The sequence below is a fragment of the Aulonocara sp. 'chitande type north' Nkhata Bay genome, linkage group LG1 (genome assembly GCF_057382095.1).
Source record: "Aulonocara sp. 'chitande type north' Nkhata Bay isolate Kocher_YH1m ecotype deep benthic linkage group LG1, A_spYH_male_GT1.1, whole genome shotgun sequence".
Classification (NCBI taxonomy): Eukaryota; Metazoa; Chordata; class Actinopteri; order Cichliformes; family Cichlidae; genus Aulonocara; species Aulonocara sp. 'chitande type north' Nkhata Bay.
Window position 1 is genome coordinate 22,823,167 of NC_141344.1, and position 21,475 is coordinate 22,844,641.

Consider the following 21,475-nt stretch of genomic DNA (forward strand, 5'->3'; position numbering starts at 1 on the left):
CTTACCAAAAAATATTAGAAATGACCAGGAGGAAAGAAAGCTTTCTGAAAATGTCTACAGTTTACCCCTTAAATTTATTTGGCTTAAAATACTTGAATTAAGCACGAAATCATTCAGCCTTGATGGTTGTACATTGTCCTTCTGCTACTATTTGCTCTTTAAGGATGCTCTTTGACAATAAATACAAAAAAGCTTAAGTGAATTGTTATCACCCAACTGTGGTCAGTGATCTAAAAAAAATTAATACCGACACTCTGTTATAACAGAAGGCAGTTATTCCAGTTGTGAATGACTTTAATAAGTAAGGAATCTTTATATTTTGCTCATATCAGGGCTGCTGAATACACATATACAGGGAGTGCAGAATTATTAGGCAAGTTGTATTTTTGAGGAATAATGTTATTATTGAACAACAACCATGTTCTCAATGAACCCAAAAAACTCATTAATATCAAAGCTGAATGTTTTTGGAAGTAGTTTTTAGTTTGTTTTTAGTTTTAGCTATTTTAGGGGGATATCTGTGTGTGCAGGTGACTATTACTGTGCATAATTATTAGGCAACTTAACAAAAAACAAATATATACCCATTTCAATCATTTATTTTTACCAGTGAAACCAATATAACATCTCCACATTCACAAATATACATTTCTGACATTCAAAAACAAAACAAAAACAAATCAGCGACCAATATAGCCACCTTTCTTTGCAAGGACACTCAAAAGCCTGCCATCCATGGATTCTGTCAGTGTTTTGATCTGTTCACCATCAACATTGCGTGCAGCAGCAACCACAGCCTCCCAGACACTGTTCAGAGAGGTGTACTGTTTTCCCTCCTTGTAAATCTCACATTTGATGATGGACCACAGGTTCTCAATGGGGTTCAGATCAGGTGAACAAGGTGGCCATGTCATTAGTTTTTCTTCTTTTATACCCTTTCTTGCCAGCCACGCTGTGGAGTACTTGGACGCGTGTGATGGAGCATTGTCCTGCATTAAAATCATGTTTTTCTTGAAGGAGGCAGACTTCTTCCTGTACCACTGCTTGAAGAAGGTGTCTTCCAGAAACTGGCAGTAGGACTGGGAGTTGAGCTTGGCTCCATCCTCAACCCGAAAAGGCCCCACAAGCTCATCTTTAATGATACCAGCCCAAACCAGTACTCCACCTCCACCTTGCTGGCGTCTGAGTCGGACTGGAGCTCTCTGCCCTTTACCAATCCAGCCACGGGCCCATCCATCTGGCCCATCAAGACTCACTCTCATTTCATCAGTCCATAAAACCTTAGAAAAACCAGTCTTGAGATATTTCTTGGCCCAGTCTTGACGTTTCAGCTTGTGTGTCTTGTTCAGTGGTGGTCGTCTTTCAGCCTTTCTTACCTTGGCCATGTGTCTGAGTATTGCACACCTTGTGCTTTTGGGCACTCCAGTGATGTTGCAGCTCTGAAATATGGCCAAACTGGTGGCAAGTGGCATCTTGGCAGCTGCACGCTTGACTTTTCTCAGTTCATGGGCAGTTATTTTGCGCCTTGGTTTTTCCACACGCTTCTTGCGACCCTGTTGACTATTTTGAATGAAACGCTTGATTGTTCGATGATCACGCTTCAGAAGCTTTGCAATTTTGAGACTGCTGCATCCCTCTGCAAGATATCTCACTATTTTTGACTTTTCTGAGCCCGTCAAGTCCTTCTTTTGACCCATTTTGCCAAAGGAAAGGAAGTTGCCTAATAATTATGCAGGGTGTTGATGTCATTAGACCACACCCCTTCTCATTACAGAGTTGCACATCACCTAATATGCTTAATTGGTAGTAGGCTTTCGAGCCTATACAGCTTGGAGTAAGACAACATGCATGAAGAGGATGATGTGGACAAAATACTCATTTGCCTAATAATTCGGCACTCCCTGTATGCTGGAAATGTGGATCCTTTTTTGGGGTACTGCTGCTTCGCTCTGAGTGTTTGACCTTGACTGTAAAGAATGACGCACTTTGTGAAAAGTTTGGCTCCTGTTTTACATTCTCCTTCTGAAGATGGAAAGTTACACTGTGTTCACCCAAGTTTGCCTACTTACCTCAGAGTGTAGCACCACAAACTGGGCTGAAAGCCAATCGTCAAGCAACACGTAGTTTATAAAAGTGTGTGTAGAAACATGAGTCACACAAATAGTCATGGACCCAGAATTTATTAAATAAAGGAGTAGGTGTAGATTTGCTTAAGAAAATATGACCAATGTCTAAAGAGGACTTTTTTGCAGCAGATAATCACAGTCCGAGGACTCAAGGTCATGCTCAAGTTTCACCTTAATGTTGCATATATATCCACGCATCCATTTTCAATGTGTACTTTTTCTTCTTTTTTCTATGGATCCCCATCTGCAGAGCGGGATGGGTAAAATTCAGACCACACACTCTCCCAACAGCTCTGACGTCAAACAACTCTGCAGGCCTTCTGAAAAGCCCAAGGTGACACAGAGATCAGTGTTTGATTGATGCATTTCTGGATCAGGCGGATTCCCAAAACATGTCTCTGTCTCTATCCCCCCCCGTCTCTATCTGCGTGTGTGTTATTCTTGTCTTGGAGTCTTGTCTTGGCTCAGCTCATTGCTCCTGTTAATTTGACAGGCTCAATAAACGTGTCACCATTCACCCATAAATAGCATTTTCTCACAGTCAACCAGCCTGAACCGCCATCCTGCCCCCAGTACAAGCAAGGGAGCTGACCCGTAACCCTTTGTCATCGTCACACCAATCACAGGAAAAAAAGCCACAGCTACACCCTGCTGAAAAGGTAAAAAAAAGAAAGAAAAATCATCACGGGAAAAACCAAGCCAGCATACTCTGTCAGCATACTGATGCAAGTTCTGTGCAGAAACGCGTCATCCAGCAGCCCTTTTGAGATTTAACTTTTTCATTTGCATTGTGTGTTTAAATACAGCATGTGGGCACATGTGTCTGACAGCATGGATGCCAAACTGAGAGAATGAGTGTGCATATGTTCAGCATCTTAAGTTGCTGCTCAGACGTTGATGGGGGGCAGGTGCTGCTACAGCCTCAGGGGAGCTCGGGGGTGGGGGGGGGTGGGGGTTAGTGTCGGGGGATGAGAGGAGGATGCCAAAATCACTTTTTAATTACTCAGGGGCTGTGCTTGTGTCATGCTCGGGCCCCTGAGATCCTGTGTGGCTCATAAATAAGCTCTGGATTTGCACAATGTGCCTCCAGCACCTGTGAGCATCACACAGAATGATGAAAGACTATCATTTTTTTATATAATTCATGCAATTTTTGCATGAATGAATGAAGGTAGTTTTAAGCTGCAATAAGGAAGGGCTCATTAGTACTTCAAGAACTATAATTCCAAACAAAAATATCTTTGTTCAGTGTCACTTCTGCTATCTGCAGTCACATAGACCCACATGTGAGCCGTCCATGGTGCTCACTAAAGGATTGCTGCATAACACAATCATGTTTGTGTTCATCGAGGTGCACACATATGCACACAGCAGGCAAAACACAGCATAGAATCCTATCATGTTGTTTGATAAGTTGAAGTTCTACACAACAGACCAGGATCAGCAGCAATTGGTTTGGAAAGACACAGCGGGATCCTCCTCCTGCACGAGTCAGGAAGCACGATTGGTCCCACATGACAGCCCACAGCTGGTATATATTTAGCAGGCCACCCCATCCTCACGCACACCAACAACCCCTATTTCCTAACCACACCTACGTCTCCTCCCTTTTTATACCTCCTGCCACCTTGTCAGGAAGTGCGTCATCAGCTCGTCAAGGGGGAGCCTCTGGGGCGCGGCACTTTGATATTGTTCCTCCTGCATCATGAGTTCTTCAAGATCACACACACATATGGACGCACGTGCGCAGGCACACACTGAATACATGACGGTGAGATGCTGGGATATGTGCATGAGGCAGAGGGATGTGCAGGCACGTGCGTGGAGCGCACATAAGAACGCAGTCATTTTAAAGCAGTTCTACTGCGTAGCAAATTCTACCATTGTCCAGAATAAAATGTGGATTTAATGTCTCTTCTCAAAAAAGAATGAAAGAAAGAGATTGGAATTTGTTGTTGCTTCTCTCTTACTGACCATATTCTTATTGAATTTGCTGATAAGGGTTGATATTTGGACCCTTCCCAAGGAGGAACACTGGGAATTATGGAGTGAAAAGAGAAAGGAGGGGGTATTTTTTTTTCTGGACTAATGCAACTAAGGCACCTGGATTAGAGTGTGCATTTGTGTCTGTGCAGAGACATGCATGCACTTGTGTGCCAGTAGCTCCTTATTCAGACTGGCCTCTTAGTGCTCTATCACCAGATGGGAGCCAGCAGTAGAGATGTGTGTGTGTGTGTGTGTGTGTGTGTGTGTGTGTGTGTGTGTGTGTGTGTGTGTGTGTGTGGCAAGGGGTGGTGGTGGTGGGGGGCTTCTTTTGTCCTCCTGCCTGTCACCGATGGCTTCACAGTGGGGTGATGAACACACTCCAAATCTCATTAAAAGGTGAGAGAAGGGGGGAGAGGGCTTTTATGTCTGATGGGTTTGCAGGAAACACTGAACAGCAAGTCCAACTTAGTGCGCGCTTCGTTTAGCTTCAAATGGGTTTTTAAATCAGAATCATGTTTCATAGCTGCGAGATACGTTGCTCATGAAACACAATCAGATTATAAAGATAAATCACAAACACACATCCCTTGAAGCGTTATTGATTTCGTGCTGTCGCCACTTTTTGTTCATCTGATTTGATTGGGTACAGTGACGTGACACGTCCTGATAGAGAGGTCTCAAAGCAAAGTGATAAAACAAGCACAACACTATCACCATCTGCCCCTTTGTTCTGCATTTAGAGCCCGGGCAGAGTACACGCTCCTCACTACTAGAGCTGACTGTGGTGAATTCATTTTCTATTACAGTCATTTGTTAGATGATAACAACCCCCAAAATACATGGTAAGCAATCCTAATCTTCAAAACAGGCCTTTCATTATCAAAGTTAAACCACTCGCTGTAACTGCCAGTGCAAATGGCACAACACCAAGCCCCCTTTGTAAAACCTGCAATTTACCCATTAGGGCTAGAAATTGGTTTGAAATTGCAGGCGATTACTTCTCATCTACAGCAGAAATCTCACGCAGTTGATCCTCGACTGAAAAAACGCCCTCAATGCTCCTCACACTCTCTGCTCTCCGCTGTCGACTTCCTGCAGCCATTTTTAATGAGAGCCTACCGACACACATTTGCATTCATCTAATGGATTTTGTGCGTGTGTGTATGTGTGTGTCATTGCAGTGATAAAATATTGATGCCCGGCACCTTTAAGAGGCGAACCCGTGTGAGCAGACACCTTGGGACGAGTGTGTGGGAGGAAAGGGACAGACAATAAACAAATAGGATAAAACACACAGGAGACCCCGCCTCTGATGTTTGCTTCTGAAAGATCGCAGTAAAAATTGTGCAGCTCATACAAAGTAGGGAGCTAATACTACATCTCCCTTGGGTTTCATATAACAGCCCATAAACTCAGGCCAATTGTACTGCTAGATTGTGTGAGTGTGTGTGTGAGTGTGTGCTCTTTATTAAGTGATTGATTTATCAGTGATGACTGTCAATCACATAAATTCATAAAGAGGGCTCCTCATCAGTAAAGAAAAACAAACTAGTTCTTGATGTTCATGTAAGATATATAAATCAGTTCTCTGATTCTAAAATGACATCTTCCTTTGTCATTAACACCATCTCTTACAGAAATGTACAGCATCATTTTGGACAGATGCTGAGAGCCTTGTTAAAACATCCATTAAAAGCAACACCTGTGAGTTCTGCATTAACACAATATCAGTCAGACCACGAGACTAGACCTGTCAGACCAAAGTGGGCTAAGTGAAGGCTGCAGAAAAGAATCAGATGAAAAGGATAAGATAATGTCATGATCTTTCTTTCATCATATCAGCTTCCTTTGTTATCTGGTCTGCTTCTTTTGGCTCTCTCTCCCTCCCCTGTTCTCTTCCTCGCTCTGTCACTGCTGCATGGTGACTCAGACACTGCAGAGATGCTACATCTGAATGATATACCAGATGAGTCACACACTGATCGGCCGCTGTCCGACTTTCAATGTTTTATTTTATTCATTTATTTTTTCACGCATACAAGCACCCACCGGTGGGTTATAACCTCTGGACCACTGCACAGGTTCAAAGTGCAAAGACAGGGAGCTGTCATGATGGACGTACCTGAGAATGCTTGTTTTCAGGCTCTGCTCTGCACCTACGCTCCACACTAAACAAACAATCTGATTTTAATGGTGTTTCCTTCACACCGCCCTGACCGCTGCTGCAGGAGCAGCATGCGCATAGTTGGTAAATCTGTCAATCCTCTGCTCCACAGAGGGGCAAGATTTCTGTTCATCCCTCGCTCTCTCTGTCCATCTGTCAGTCTTTCTCCCGTCTGCTCAAACAGTGAGTCGGCAGACTTGGCATTTAGGGTTTTAAACCACATACAGACTTTATTCTGTGCTCTGACACATTAAAAATAAGAAAGAAGTTTTTCGCTTCAGCCAGTCAGTGAAGTTCAAAAAACTCCCAGGAATCTGTCATGCAAAGTAGGGACACTTACCTACTGCACTTCTACTGGTCTCTTTAAGGGTCACCACAGTAGGTCGTCTGCCTCCATCTCACCCCATCTCTAACATCCTCCTCTGTCACGCCAAACCTCTACATATCCTCCTTCACTACATCCATAAATGTCGTCTGTTGTCTCCTTTGTCCAATATATCCACCGTCCTTCATTCAAGCTCATCCAAGCCATGTCAGAATTTTTTTCTTTGTATTATTGTAGGGTGTTGCCTTACAAAACAAAGCACCTTTAGGCACCTGTTGTTGTGATTTGATGGTATATAAATCAAAGTGAATTAAACTAACTTTGTCTCCAAACTGCTCAATCTGTGCTGTCCCTCTGATGTACTCGTCGGTTAAGCACTAAAGCTTCCAGCTCAGCTTCCCGTCATTTTGTCAGTGCCACCATCTCCAAACCATCCTCCATCATAGCAGGTCTCACTAGAATCTTGTAAATCTTCCCTTTCACTGTTGCTGTTATCCTTCTGTTACTGCTACTGTGTTCAAATTGAAGGTGTTTAACTTGAGTTTTTCCACTGAATCGCCTTGTGACCACTTTTGATAGTAAGGTAGTTGCACAGGTCACCTGGTGGAATACATCCTGCCTCCAAAAAATCGGGGTCAAACTTAGACTGACTGGATTCACTCTCAGACAGACTGGCAACACGTTGCAATCAGTCGGACTCAGTGTGCACCGAACTTCAGTCACAATAATTTTGTTTGTTTTGCAGTCTCCAGAGATAATAATAATGGATTGGATTTATATAGCGCTTTTCAAGGCACCCAAAGCGCTTTACAATACCACTATTCATTCACACACTGGTGGAGGGAAGCTACGGTTGTAGCCACAGCTGCTCTGGGGCAGACTGACAGAAGCGAGGATGCCATATCACGCCATCGGCCCCTCTGGCCAACAGCCAACAGTAGGGTAAAGTGTCTTGCCCAAGGACACAACGACCAGGACAGAGAGCCCGGGGATCGAACCAGCGACCTTCCGGTTACAGATACGCTTCCTAACCCCCTGAGCCATGGTCGGGGATGTAGCATTGACCAAACAGTAAGTGAAATTCAAACTTAACAGCGCAGAAATAATACAAAAGTAGTTCCACTTGGGACTTTAACCCACGTCTCCTGGATCAAAATCCCTCACACCACAAATCGGAATGCAGGATTTAAATCATTGAGTAAACTTGTTAGATCACTGCTTGCACATAACCTCTGTTTGGGGCTAGCATCCACATCTACAAAAAAAGATCATATATTGTATCTGCTTCAGTGTAGCAAGTAATAAAGTAATATAGCAAGTAGTTCCTACTGCTGATAGAGACTGAAAGAGTTAAGTTGAAGAGTGATCACACTCTTCTGCAAGGGTGAACCTGGATGAATTCACAGAATTTAAGAGAAAGGCATGTTGAACTACTGAAATGGCTCATGGTCTTTTTTACAACAATAGAAGAAAATTCATTTTTTCAAGGCTAAGCTCCATAAGCCTCAAAGGCTGGAGTGATGTCCTACAGTGGGGCAAAAAAGTATTTAGTCAGCCACCGATTGTGCAAGTTCCCCCACTTAAAATGATGACAGAGGTCAGTAATTTGCACCAGAGGTACACTTCAACGGTGAGAGACAATGTGAAAAAAAAATCTATGAATTCACATGGTAGGATTTGTAAAGAATTTATTCGTAAATTAGGGTGGAAAATAAGTATTTGGTCACCTCAAACAAGGAAAATCTCTGGCTCTCACAGACCTGTAACGTCTTCTGTAAGAAGCTTTTCTGTCCCCCACTCGTTACCTGTATGAATGGCACCTGTTTGAACTCATCATCTGTATAAAAGACACCTGTCCACAGCCTCAAACAGTCAGACTCCAAACTCCGCCATGGCCAAGACCAAAGAGCTTTCGAAGGACACCAGGAAAAGTATTGTAGACCTGCACCAGACTGGGAAGAGTGAATCTACAATAGGCAAGCAGCTTTGTGTGAAAAAATCAACTGTGGGAGCAATCATCAGAAAATGGAAGACATACAAGACCACTGATAATCTCCCTCGATCTGGGGCTCCACGCAAGATCTCATCCCGTGGGGTCAAAATGATCATGAGAACGGTGAGCAAAGATCCCAGAACCACACGGGGGGACCTGGTGAATGACCTGCAGAGAGCTGGGACCAAAGTAACAAAGGTCACCATCAGTAACACACTACAACGGCAGGGAATCAAATCCCGCAGTGACAGACGTGTTCCGCTGCTGAAGCCAGTGCATGTCCAGGCCCGTCTGAAGTTTGCCAGAGAGCACATGGATGATACAGCAGAGGATTGGGAGAATGTCATGTGGTCAGATGAAACCAAAGTAGAACTTTTTGGTATAAACTCAACTCGTCGTGTTTGGAGGAAGAAGAATACTGAGTTGCATCCCAAGAACACCATACCTACTGTGAAGCATGGGGGTGGAAACATCATGCTATGGGGCTGTTTTTCTGCCAAGGGGACAGGACGACTGATCCGTGTTAAGGACAGAATGAATGGGGCCATGTATCGTGAGATTTTGAGCCAAAACCTCCTTCCATCAGTGAGAACTTTGAAGATGAAACGAGGCTGGGTCTTCCAACATGACAATGATCCAAAACACACCGCCCGGGCAACAAAGGAGTGGCTCCGTAAGAAGCATTTGAAAGTCCTGGAGTGGCCTAGCCAGTCTCCAGACCTCAACCCCATAGAAAATCTGTGGCGGGAGTTGAAAGTCCGTGTTGCTCGGCGACAGCCCCAAAACATCACTGCTCTCGAGAAGATCTGCATGGAGGAATGGGCCAAAATACCAGCTACTGTGTGTGCAAACCTGGTAAAGACCTATAGTAAACGTTTGACCTCTGTTATTGCCAACAAAGGTTATGTTACAAAGTATTGAGTTGTATTTTTGTTATTGACCAAATACTTATTTTCCACCCTGATTTACGAATAAATTCTTTACAAATCCTACCATGTGAATTCATGGATTTTTTTTTTCACATTCTGTCTCTCACAGTTGAAGTGTACCTCTGGTGCAAATTACTGACCTCTGTCATCATTTTAGGTGGGGGAACTTGCACAATCGGTGGCTCACTAAATACTTTTTTGCCCCACTGTATGTCAGTGACATACACGCCTCACTGATGCTGATATTAAATACGCTGGTGACAAAAGCATTGAATTATAATTTAAAGAAAAAACCCTGACACTGTGAAACTTTTTTTTTCTTATATCACAAAGAAACCATTTGTTAGAGCGGCTTTATGTTGGCTTTTGCAAAACCTGAATCATGTGGTGAAAAGCATCCTTGCATTTCTGTTCCTAGGTTGTATTGATTAGCGCGTCGCTACATGTATTATACCTGTATGTCCTTGCCTATTTTGATTTTTTTCCTTTCTGTTTCTTTTGTCCATGTTTCTAAAACTGAGATGAGTTGCTATGGAGACCAGGATACATGTGTAAAAGGGAAGAGGCAAAAAAGCGAAATGTAGTGTTCGGGAGACACTTGAAGGACCATTCAAACTGAAGCCGAAAGAGCAAGCGTACACTGTACGTCACTCACATTTCTTTTTCTTCTTTTTGACTCATTATGCTTCAAAAACACAAAGGCACAATTTCGTAAAGGTGCAAATGATAATGAACAAATCAGCATCTCTCCTCACGCACCTCTGAGTGTGAGTGACGGTCTGATCTTTCATGTGCTGACAGAGGTTAAGCGACTCGCCAGTGATAATACAGCCATTTCAGGCACTCCATCACTTGATAATTACATTACACCGGTACTCCATTGCTTCCACTCGCTTCCGGTAATCTTGTTAAGATCCCAGTGATTGGAATCGTGGTGACAGAGACAAATGACAGCGGGTTGGCCGCCAGTGGAGCCAAGCCCTCTCCATGTCTGACTGAAGGTTTTGAAGTGCATTAAGCCTTTGTCATGTAACTATGGAGCTGTAGAGGCACACAAGCACTGAAAAGCAAAGGCAGACTCTTTAAGTTCTCTATTAAAATAAGTCCATTTGCTAATTTGCACTTTTAGGAAGAACCATGTATCCGCATTTCTTAAATGCGGATACATGGGTTTCCTACACAATGGCTACAGACCATGTCATTAAAAGTAAACATGGCTTCCCCTTTTTTTCCTTTTCCCCCTACTAACAAGGGCTTGTGATTGAGTTGCTATGCTGCCCTCTGGTGTCCATTTGTTAACACTCCACTCAAACCACTGGTGTTTTAGGATCCTGTATGCTGGTTTGCTTCATATGGAGTACAGACCTGTAAAAATGTACAGCTCTTTTTTTTTTTTTAGGTTTCATTATTCCCCGCTGTAGACTCAGAGACAAAGTACAGTAATTTACCAGCCCTGCTTATAGACCTGCTTCACATTTAGATGCTCAGTGTGACAGGTAGCTTAATTAAAGTAAAGGTCTGCCCTGCAGCTATTGACCGCCTGGCCTGCCAGCCTGTGCTGAGTTAACCAGCATTCATCTGTCATCTGCAGCACTGGCTGACATATTTTTTATTAGTCCTTTAAATGAACGCCTCACAGCCTGATATCCACAGACAGGCTGTGACACTGAGACAGTATGAGGGTGATTGACATGATTTAAATCAGAGCAAATACCTGTGAGAGAGAAAAACAAGTGACAGACTTCAACATAAAACGTAACATTATGATGACACTAGATAAAAGGTGCATGGTCATTTAAAGGAGCTACATTTTCTTCTTAAAACATTTTATGACTTGACAGAGAGCAAATGAGGGGTTTAAAAATTAAACAAAGAAAAAAAAACAATAAGACAACAATAAAATTGATTTAAAGGCTACTTTAGTTTCAGGAGATTTTTAGGATTTATTTTTTTCAGGGGAATGTTAAGACCTCAAAACACAGCTATCCTTTAAATTATTCAAGGATGCAAATAACCACTATAAGGTGAATCCAACCATAGAAGACATCACAGAAATGCTTTCATTAGTTGAGAGTTTTACCACAACAAGTGTACTGACTCTCCTTTCTTTCAATTTAAATGGGCTATAAAAATATAAACAGGCAATGATTTGAATGGGAGGAAAACGGTGCATATGAAGTGAATAAAAAGCCAGTGTATTCTTCTCAAATCAGAACAGAAAAACACACACACACAGATGCATTGAGTTATATGAAGGAACCTCATTCCACCTTAAAATGAAATCTGCTTTAATCTGACAGAATGATAAAACACTTGTGAGTCTCTAATAAGTGTGGCCCCATCTGATGGACCCCAGGTCCTTTTGACCCAGGGGACCAATTTGAGTGGTACACAGCACATGGTGCCGGGCTGAATTGTCGACCCCCACCTCCACCACTAGCTCCACTAGCACCAAAATGGAGCAGGATTAGGGTTCAGTTGTCTTGGCAACCTAAGATGCCATCTGTCATGTGTGTGCTGATCCACGTCGTGTAGCTGAGACATTGTTTTAATTCAATCATTTTTTCATTGCCAGGCAGACTTGTGTCTGTGTGTATTTAACTAGGGCGGAGTTAAAAGACAGGGTCTGTGTGGAAATCTCAAATGTGAAGCTTTAAGAAAAGCAATCCAGCAAACGGCCAAGAAAACAAAGAAAGATGTAGAAGAACACGAGGCCAGTTTCGGTTAGGGGGTCTTAAGAGAGGAAACAAAAACATGCTGTGAGTAGCTATGTTGTCTGGCTTTGTTTAACAGTCCGGGCTGTGCTCCAGATGCTGATCAGGGGACTATTTATTAACTCTGTGGGTGCATCTGAGTCATTGTTAAATTGGCTTAACAGGTCTTTAAAATATCTCTACTATACAAGCCTCTGCAATTCACAGATTCACACAGCCTCTCTGAAAACAACTGTTGGCTGTTGTAAGAACTACAAAATGGTTTTATATCTAATCTCATATGGGTGTAGCATGAAGTGAGACTAATGCACACCGTACACACATTAAAATTCAATACAGCAAAGGTCAGCGAATGCTAACCAGTGCAAATGAGCAGGAGGGCAGCAGGGAGGTATACTTATCGAGGGAAGGGGGAGTGTCTGATAGACGTAGGAACATGAGGGGGTTGTCCCCCTTGGGGCAGACTGCAAATGAACCAGCAGCCACACCTGAGACACACACACACACACGCACGCACACACACACACACACGGACAGACACCAAACACACAAAGTGGTGTTAGCTTGTAGCTACCTCCGCCACCTACCTGACTGATTGACGCCCCGGAGCTACAACTATTAAAACAAAACATCATCATCTGAGGAAGTGTAATTAACATCCATGCTGTCTCGGCAGCGTTAATTAACATATTATAATGAGAAAAAAATGTGTTACCACTACAGAGTCCTTAGCAGAAACACTGCTGATGTTCATCTTCTTAACCCTGAAGGGGCACAGGTACAGAGCGGGAGGGAAAGAGAGAGAAAGAGAGCCAGGGACAACAACAAGAGACAACATCGTCACATTACAAAGGTATAGTAATCATCCACAACTATTTTCAGTTGCGGATGATACAAGTTTATTCATCCCGTGAATCCTATGTATGCAATTCAAAAGCAGGAAAACACTCTCCCAAAAAATCACCCCAGGCGTATATGACAGAGAATGTGCATCTGCTTTTTTGAAATGTAATTAGTTGCTTTTTGTATTTTATAATTTATTTATTACATTTTATGTGGAGTGAATAAATAAAAGTATATTTACGGTGGCCCCTAGAGACAAAGCACGTCCAAACTCTGAACATGTACAAACTCCAAAGCATGTACAGCATGGAGTTTGTACATGCTTCGGAGTTTGTACATGTTTTGTTAGTCCAAGGATCACTGGACTAAATGACTACAGACCTGTGGCTCTGACATCTGTGGTCATGAAGTAATTTGAACACCTGGTCCTCTCCTACCTCAAGACCCTCACGGCCCCCCTCCGAGACCCCCTGCAGTTTGCATACAGAGCCAACAGGTCTGTAGACGATGCTATCAACATGGCTCTACACTTCATCCTGCAGCATCTGGACTCCCCAGGAACCTACGCCAGGATCCTGTTTGTGGACTTCAGCACTGCCTTCAACACCATCCTTCCAGACCATCTCCAAGGCAAGCTTTCCCAGATGAATGTGCCTGATCCCATATGCCGGTGGATCACTGACTTCCTGACAGACAGGAAGCAGCACGTGGGGCTGGGAAAGACTCCCGGACCATCAGCACCGGGTCCCCCCAGGGCTGTGTTCTTTCTCCTCTGCTCTTCTTCCTGTACACTAACTGCTGCATCTCAGCTAATCAAGTTTGCAGATGACACCACCGTTATTGGACTCATCGTGGACGGGGATGAGTCTGCATACAGGAGGGAGGTTGAACGTCTGGTGTCCTGGTGCAGCCACAACAACCTGGTGCTGAATGCCCAGAAGACAGCGGAGATTATTGTGGACTTCAGGAAGCACACAGCCCCACTCCCCCCCATCATCCTGACTGACACCCATATCACCACTTCAGACTCATTCCACTTCCTGCGTACCGCCATCACCCAGGACCTCAAGTGGGAGCCCACCATCACCTCCGTCATAAAGAAGGCCCAGCAGAGGATGTACTTCCTGAGGCAGCTGAATTCAACCTGCCAACACGAACGATGATGCAGTTCTACACTGCAATCATCGAGTCCATCCTCACCTCCTCCATCACCGTGTGGTATGCTGGAGCTACTATCAGGGACAAACAGAGACTGCAGCGTGTTGTGCGCTTTGCTGAGAAGGTGGCTGGCTGCAGACTCCCATCTGTGCAGGACCTGTACAGGAGGCTCCGGTCCATTCGGACCAAAACCTCTCGCCATAAGAACAGTTTCTTCCCCTCTGCTGTTGGACTCATGAACAATAACCATATGACTATACTGTGTTCTCTGCATCTGTTCCATTTTTGCACCGATCATCAACTGCATTCATGTATATATCGATCTGCTTAGCACTTTTAATTTTAATTTTTATGTTTATTTAACTGTTGTATTACAGTGTGTTTTGCACTAAGTACCGCAGCAATTTCCCAATGTTGTAAACCTGCTCAACATTTGGCAATAGAACCCTTTCTGATTTCTGAATCTCCAAAACACATTTAAATTCCAAAACACATGAAACCTCCAAAACAAATACAAACTCCAAAACACAACGAAAGTGAAACAAGGTAATTGCAGTTTGTGTTTTGAAGTTTGTACGTGCCCAGCATTATGGACCATTCTGGGCATCCTCTGCATCCTCTGCACACGTCCATAAACAACCAGAGGAGCCTGTTCAGTGAGAGATTGCTTCTCCCAAAGTCAAGGACCACCAGACTTAAAAAGTCCTTTGTCCCACACGCCATTAAACTGTTTAACTCCTGGCTGGAGGGGAGAGGGAGGGGAAACGGGGACAAAGGAGGGGGGAACAAGTAAGCTGTAGTGCCTTTTCACTGTGGAATAGTTTTTGTTAATATCCAACGGTGTAATAGACTCACAATACTAGAAATGTGCGGTTCCCTTGTATTCTTATTCCTATTTATCCCTTTTGTATACTCTGTATTTATATATGTGTATATATGGTACACTTCTGTCGGTGCTGTGCTACTGGAAACCCACCCGAGGGATAAATAAAGTTTCATCTAATCTAATGTAATCTATAGGGCAGTACAGGGCTTTGTATCTACCACTCCACTGTGATATAACGAGCGGTCACAGTCACGTGGCTTTCCGTTGCCCTGGAGGTCCACCCATTTGTAGTTAGGGCAACAGAAGATGCCTGGGACAGTTCACCCATAACTTTAAACTTTTCCTGCTCATACATGCTTGGAACGATCTTGTCACACTGAAGTGGACACGCAACGAGATATCATAGCGTGGCTCATGCACGTTTATCACAGTTTAAACCCCTTGTTTTGCACAACGGAGTACGGCCTCCCGTCTGCAGCTAAACACCCCAGTAGCTTTTGTAATAGCTTTAGCCCGGTCGGATTGGGCAGCAAAGGGCTGCTTAAATGCCGCAAACTCCTCTGCTCCGCCACTTGGATCGCAAGCGCTGACCATAACTATCGCTTGACAGACCCACCACGCGCACCACACACATACTTTTTTTTTCTCTTTCAAATCTTCGGATCACGTGCGTGCCGAACCGTGGAGTGGGATCGGTTCGGATTTCGGATCAACCGTGATCCGTTGCACCACTAGTGACCACAGTGCACACGTCTAATGTTGCTCACAGTGGTTCAAGGGACCGCTCAGGGAGTTTGTGTGTTTGCTCAGACACATGAAAAATTAGAGGGAACATTGACCGTATGTATTTATATATAAACATATATAAATAAAACCACCGTTTTTTTACATTAGTAATTCCTTTTGTGCATAATTTTATATTGTTGTTGATAATAAATTAATTAAAGCAAGAAAACAACCTGAAGAGCCGGTTGAGGGCCGGTTAGGAGCTGAAAGAGCCGGCTCTTTTTAGTGAGCCGAGCCGAAAGAGCCGGTTCTCTAAAAAGAGCCCGAATTCCCATCACTACTCACCATGCTGATGGTATTTTATGGCTGTCAAATGGTATTGTATGGTTTTTGGTAAATTCAGCTAAAGAAATGGAAGGAAAGTATTTGTTTTTGCAACTGGCTTCTAGTAACAAAGTAAAATTGCTTCTTTGGTAATATTCTTGTTATGTGCACATATCACGAGAAAGTCTGGCTCCTTGGAAGAAAAATATAAAAAAAATGAAAGGTGGCTCAGACTTGTGCTGTACACATCTTTATTCATCTATTTCTGGGTTTTAATTTTTAAAAAAAACCTAAGTCCTGTTGATATACAAACCATTCAAAAGTACAAAAGGTGGACATTGTGATACCATGATATCTGAATGAAAGCGTGAATTTATCAGCTAATGTTAGCTAACTTAGTTAGCAAGCTGCTTTCCTAACTAGGTGTAAGATGCAATGCAAAAACACACATATAAGCTAAGTAGTGCTATTTAATGACTAATAAAACACTACAATTTCACTTACCAAATCCAAAGCGTAAAGTTCTTGAATTGTGAAATTTTCTTAGTGCAAAAGAAGATGCAAATATGTCTACAGTGTTGGGAAGGTTACTTTTAAAGTGTATTCCACTACAGATTACAGAATACAAAATGGCCCAAAATGTAGTTTGTAACGTATTCCATCACGTTACTCAATGTGACTAACGTATTCTGATTACTTTGGATTACTTGATATATTGTCATGCTTTTTACAACTACATGAATGTACTATTGCTGTGTGATTTATTACTATTAATGAAGGCTAGTCGCTACCAATCTAACATTGTTAGCTGGCGTTAGTTGAGGTTAGTTCATAGACTGCAGACTGTTAGACTTGATAGATAGCATTAACAACCTGCTAGCTGCAAATAATCATGTGCAGTTCTGAAAGCAATACCAACTAGATTTTTAAATCTTAATATAAAATGAGTAAGATTAGGGTGGACATTAGATAAGGCTGCACTTTTTGCAGCAATCTCTTATATAAAACTATTTCTGTATCAGTAATGTTTTTTTTCTGTCTGCTTTCAGAAACTGCACATGATTATTTGTAGCTAGTAGGTTGTAATGTAGCCTTCATTAATAGTAATAAAACAAACAGTAATAGTTCATCGAAGATACTGTAGTGGCACACAACCCAGATAGCTACCACAACTAAAACAAGGTAGTTGCAGTAGGCGAACTTTAGTTTTTAAAAAAGAACTTACTTCCAGATGTTTCTTTAGGTTGGAGGTGGAGTCTTTTGATGCTGAGAGCAGCTTGGTTGCTGGCAAACAGAGTTTACATTGCACATCAGATTTCACCCATCCCATTCTTCTTTAAATGTGAAGTGGTGTCAGAATTTCCAAGTAAGAAATGCATTCCTGCCCGTGCACTGCTGGCTCTGTTGTGCTGGCTCCGGGTCCATTGTGTAACTGACACCACCAATATTAACAGGATGCTTACATTAGCGCTTCTTATTCCGTGTTTTGTTTGGGTTTCCGGCAATGTGTGGAATTACCAAAATAGAGAAGGGATAGCCTAACATATGAAACAGGAAGAGACCACCCTGGAATCCATTTATGTCAACAAAGTAACTGTATTCTAATTATCACCTACTTAAGCGGTTACAATTACTCATATTTTGTATTTTAAATACGTAATGCCGTTACTCCCCAACACTGTATGTCTTTAACATACAGTTTTGTTTTGTTTTTTTTGTTTTTTTTTTCTGCTCATTCTGTTGGTTTTTGTCTTTTGCCCTTCTCCCCCGTCCATCTTCTCAGCTGTTTCTCTTTCCCTCTTTCTTTCTCCCCTTCTTTCCCCCAGTCAAGTCTGTCCCGTATTCAGTAAGTGAAAATAAAATAAACAACAAAAGGTGAATCAAATGGACCATTACGGCAAGGCTGGGATGGTCAATTTGGTAAAGTAAATCCGTTGGGCATCTTTCTTTGCCTTTAGACAACAATTCTGATGGCAAAAGAGCCAAACGGGACAGGCAAAGAAAAAACAACAAAAAAAACCAAACAAACAAAAAAAAAAAACAAAAAAACAAAGTAACTGTATTCTAATTATCACCTACTTAAGTGGTTACAGTTACTCATATTTTGTATTTTAAATACGTAATGCCGGTACATGTATTCCATTACTCCCCAACACTGTATGTCTTTAACAACAAACAGTTGATTGCTTGCAGAGTGATTGCATAGGCAAAAACTTTACCCTCATATGCCAGTCAGAGGTATTCTTTACGCCCCTTGGTATCACCTCCATGAAACTACTAAGATATTTTTATCTTATTAGTATCTAAGTATCATTGAGATTTTATGTTCCCTGGTTGCTCAATTGCTGCTAGTTGTGTTTGGATGCCTAATAAGAATAAATAATTTAATTAATTAATCTTTAATTAGTTAGCCAATGAACATACATGATCCTTTTCTGAAACACAGCATGACCAAAATTTACAAAATTACACATTTTTGTTGTGAATATGACCAAAAATGAGTGACTGAGTCCATAAAGTCAACAGGAAAGTATTTTCTGAGATGAGAAGACTTATCCATGGACTTATGGAAGCCTTTTTGCAAACACAGGGGACATTAAAAACACTACAGATTCAAGTCACTTCCTCACATGGCTCCACATTTAACATACCTGGAAGATACATCCATATTTTATACTGTAGGGGTGCCTAAAACTAGGACAGCTAACCATTTAGCTAACTTGCATCAGACCAGTCATAAGCAAACGTAAGACTGTCCTCAAACTACAGAGCAGTCTGTAATCTCCACTCAAGACATTTTTTAAAATTCCTTAATTTCACTGATTGTTTTAAGCATCCATATCTGCAAGCACACATAATTAAAACTAATAGAGAAAACAAAACTCCAAACTCTGAGGCATTGAAAGAACCATCTAAATGTAGATGGCAACTTCATGATTCCTTACCCATAGTGTCATTTTTTAAAAAGTTTTTGTTATATTAAAACACTGCAAACAGTCATGCAAACTAGATTTTTTTTAAAGGATCTTTGTTTTAAACATTTTTAATATTCAGTAGCTATTCGACTGTAATTGTAAATGTGTTGCTATGGGAACCAAGTTTACTTTCTATTAACAGCAGGAGAAGGAGAAAAATGTAATTTAATTAAGATATCCTGTTTAAATATATTTATTTAAATATGGAGGGGGGAAAAAATCCCCGACAAAAACGAGGGAACAACAGATATGTATTTCCTTCTTTTCTCCCACGGTCTAACCTGTCTTCAGCGGTTGTAAGCTGACACCACAAACTTGCAGGCATTTAAAAGTGACGGCCCCCTTTACATACTTTAGTGTACTCACATGTGGTGGACCTGAGGGCGCTGAACATCTGGTCGTGAGTGATGTGTGTACCAGACGAAAAACACGTAAGAAGAAGACTGTGAATAAGAGACATCTGTGGAAGAATCCTACAGTTACTGTGAGCGTTTTGTAAGTATATTTTATATTTATGTGGAATTATTATTATTATTATTATTATTGTTATTATTATTATTATCATTATTATTATTATCATAGCTGTGGTCATAACAATTTATTTCAAGAAATAGAAAATGTATCAAAATTTACTATTTCAGAGTTGCTTGTGTATTTTACAACAACTACCACTACATGTAGTTAACCATAACTAACCATAACTTACCTTTTTTCTGTCAGAAGAAAACGTGTCTTTAAATGTCAGCTTTGGAAACTTATTTTCACATAAGCACTCACAGAAGTTACTAAATGAAGAAACTGTTCTGAGGAGCTCATTGTTTGAACCAGTGGAAGATTGAAAAATGTATATCTTGGTACCAGAATTTGATTTGATAGGGTTTTACTGGAGCAAGAGCGTGTTTTATCGAAGGAGCATAAAGAGGTGCAGCAGGCGATAGACCTTCTCATCCTGTGTTGATATGGAGTTTATTTAGTCTAGAAGCATCGTAGGGTAGGTCGTGGAGTGAGAGCTGAAGCCTCTTCTTCATTCAGTAGTTTTACATTACCTCTTCTACTTTCCAACAAGTCAAATGAGACGGACTCAAAACTGATGGAGTAAGATGCTGCCAGCAGCGCTACTGCCGTCCAATATTTTATTGATAGTAATTTCAAATAGTTGCCACACAGAAAGCATCAGATTTTGTTGGAAGCTGAAGAAATGATTTCTACTTGTTTTAACCCCAAAGTAAACACCAAAGCTGTGCCTGCCATGTAGGAAAGGAATGTAGTTGTTTACCAGATGCTGCCAGGCTTTGATTTCATTTAATAGCAGAGCTGAGCCGAGGGTTGCAAGAATCCCATTCATAAATAACATCTTGTCTTACTTAGACACATTTAAATGAATGCTTTGGCTCAGGTCCGTAATAATTCAGGTAGTCAGGTGTGTAACTTTGCTAGTTTTCCTCTAATAGCTCATTTAGAAGTGAAGATTTAGGCTTTTATTTTGAAAACACATTAAAGGGTGTGAGATAACAGTGAAGCACATCTCTCTTTGGAAGCATTAAAGTTTGGGCAAAGTAAACAAGGTGTAAATCAGAGCTGCATGCACGGACCTGTGTGTTTGTTTATTCGGCATTGATGTGTGTGTCTTACAGCCTTTACACGCAGCTCTGCAGGAATATAAAGGCTGCTAGTGTCTGAGAGCTGGGCCAGTGGTTGACCTCTGCCTTCCCTTCCCAGCAGAGCTCTCCTGTAGCAGAGGTGTGAATATTGCACCTGGATGTTTTCTTAGAGACAGAGGCTCCCGTCTGTCAATCTGTAATCCAGCATCAGACTAGGCAGCCTGTGCCCTCCACATATAGCTTGCCTCCGTCCCACATCTGCATGAAATGTTTAAAAATGATATTTTACACTGTGTCTAGTCAGAGTGGTATTTTTACAAGTTTCCCACATTCATCTCACACAACCCAAGGCCAGAATTCAGTGCAGCTTTGCCTGACATCTTTTGTGAACATGCTACAAAGAGTTTGCTGCCAAGAGAAGTCAGCTTTACAGCAAACTACACCTGAACTTGTAGTGCTTATCTGCAACGAGGAGCTACATGTACTTTGATAGATAAAACGCAGGTGGTATCAAAAAGCCAGCTGCGATCCTGCTGATCTGGGTCCCTAACATCTATCTTCAGGTGTGCATTTACTTCACTATTCTACTAAAGGTAATAAATATTGGGAGTGGGATTTCCCAGAAACAGGATTTTTATCAGTTATGTTAGAAGCACAGCTCAAAGGACTCCAATATCATTTTGTTTTTGTCTGGTGTGAAACAAGAGTAAAATATTATTATTATTATTATTATTAAAAATCTGACACGTTGTCTAAGCAACACACCAATTTCCCTTGTTGGATGG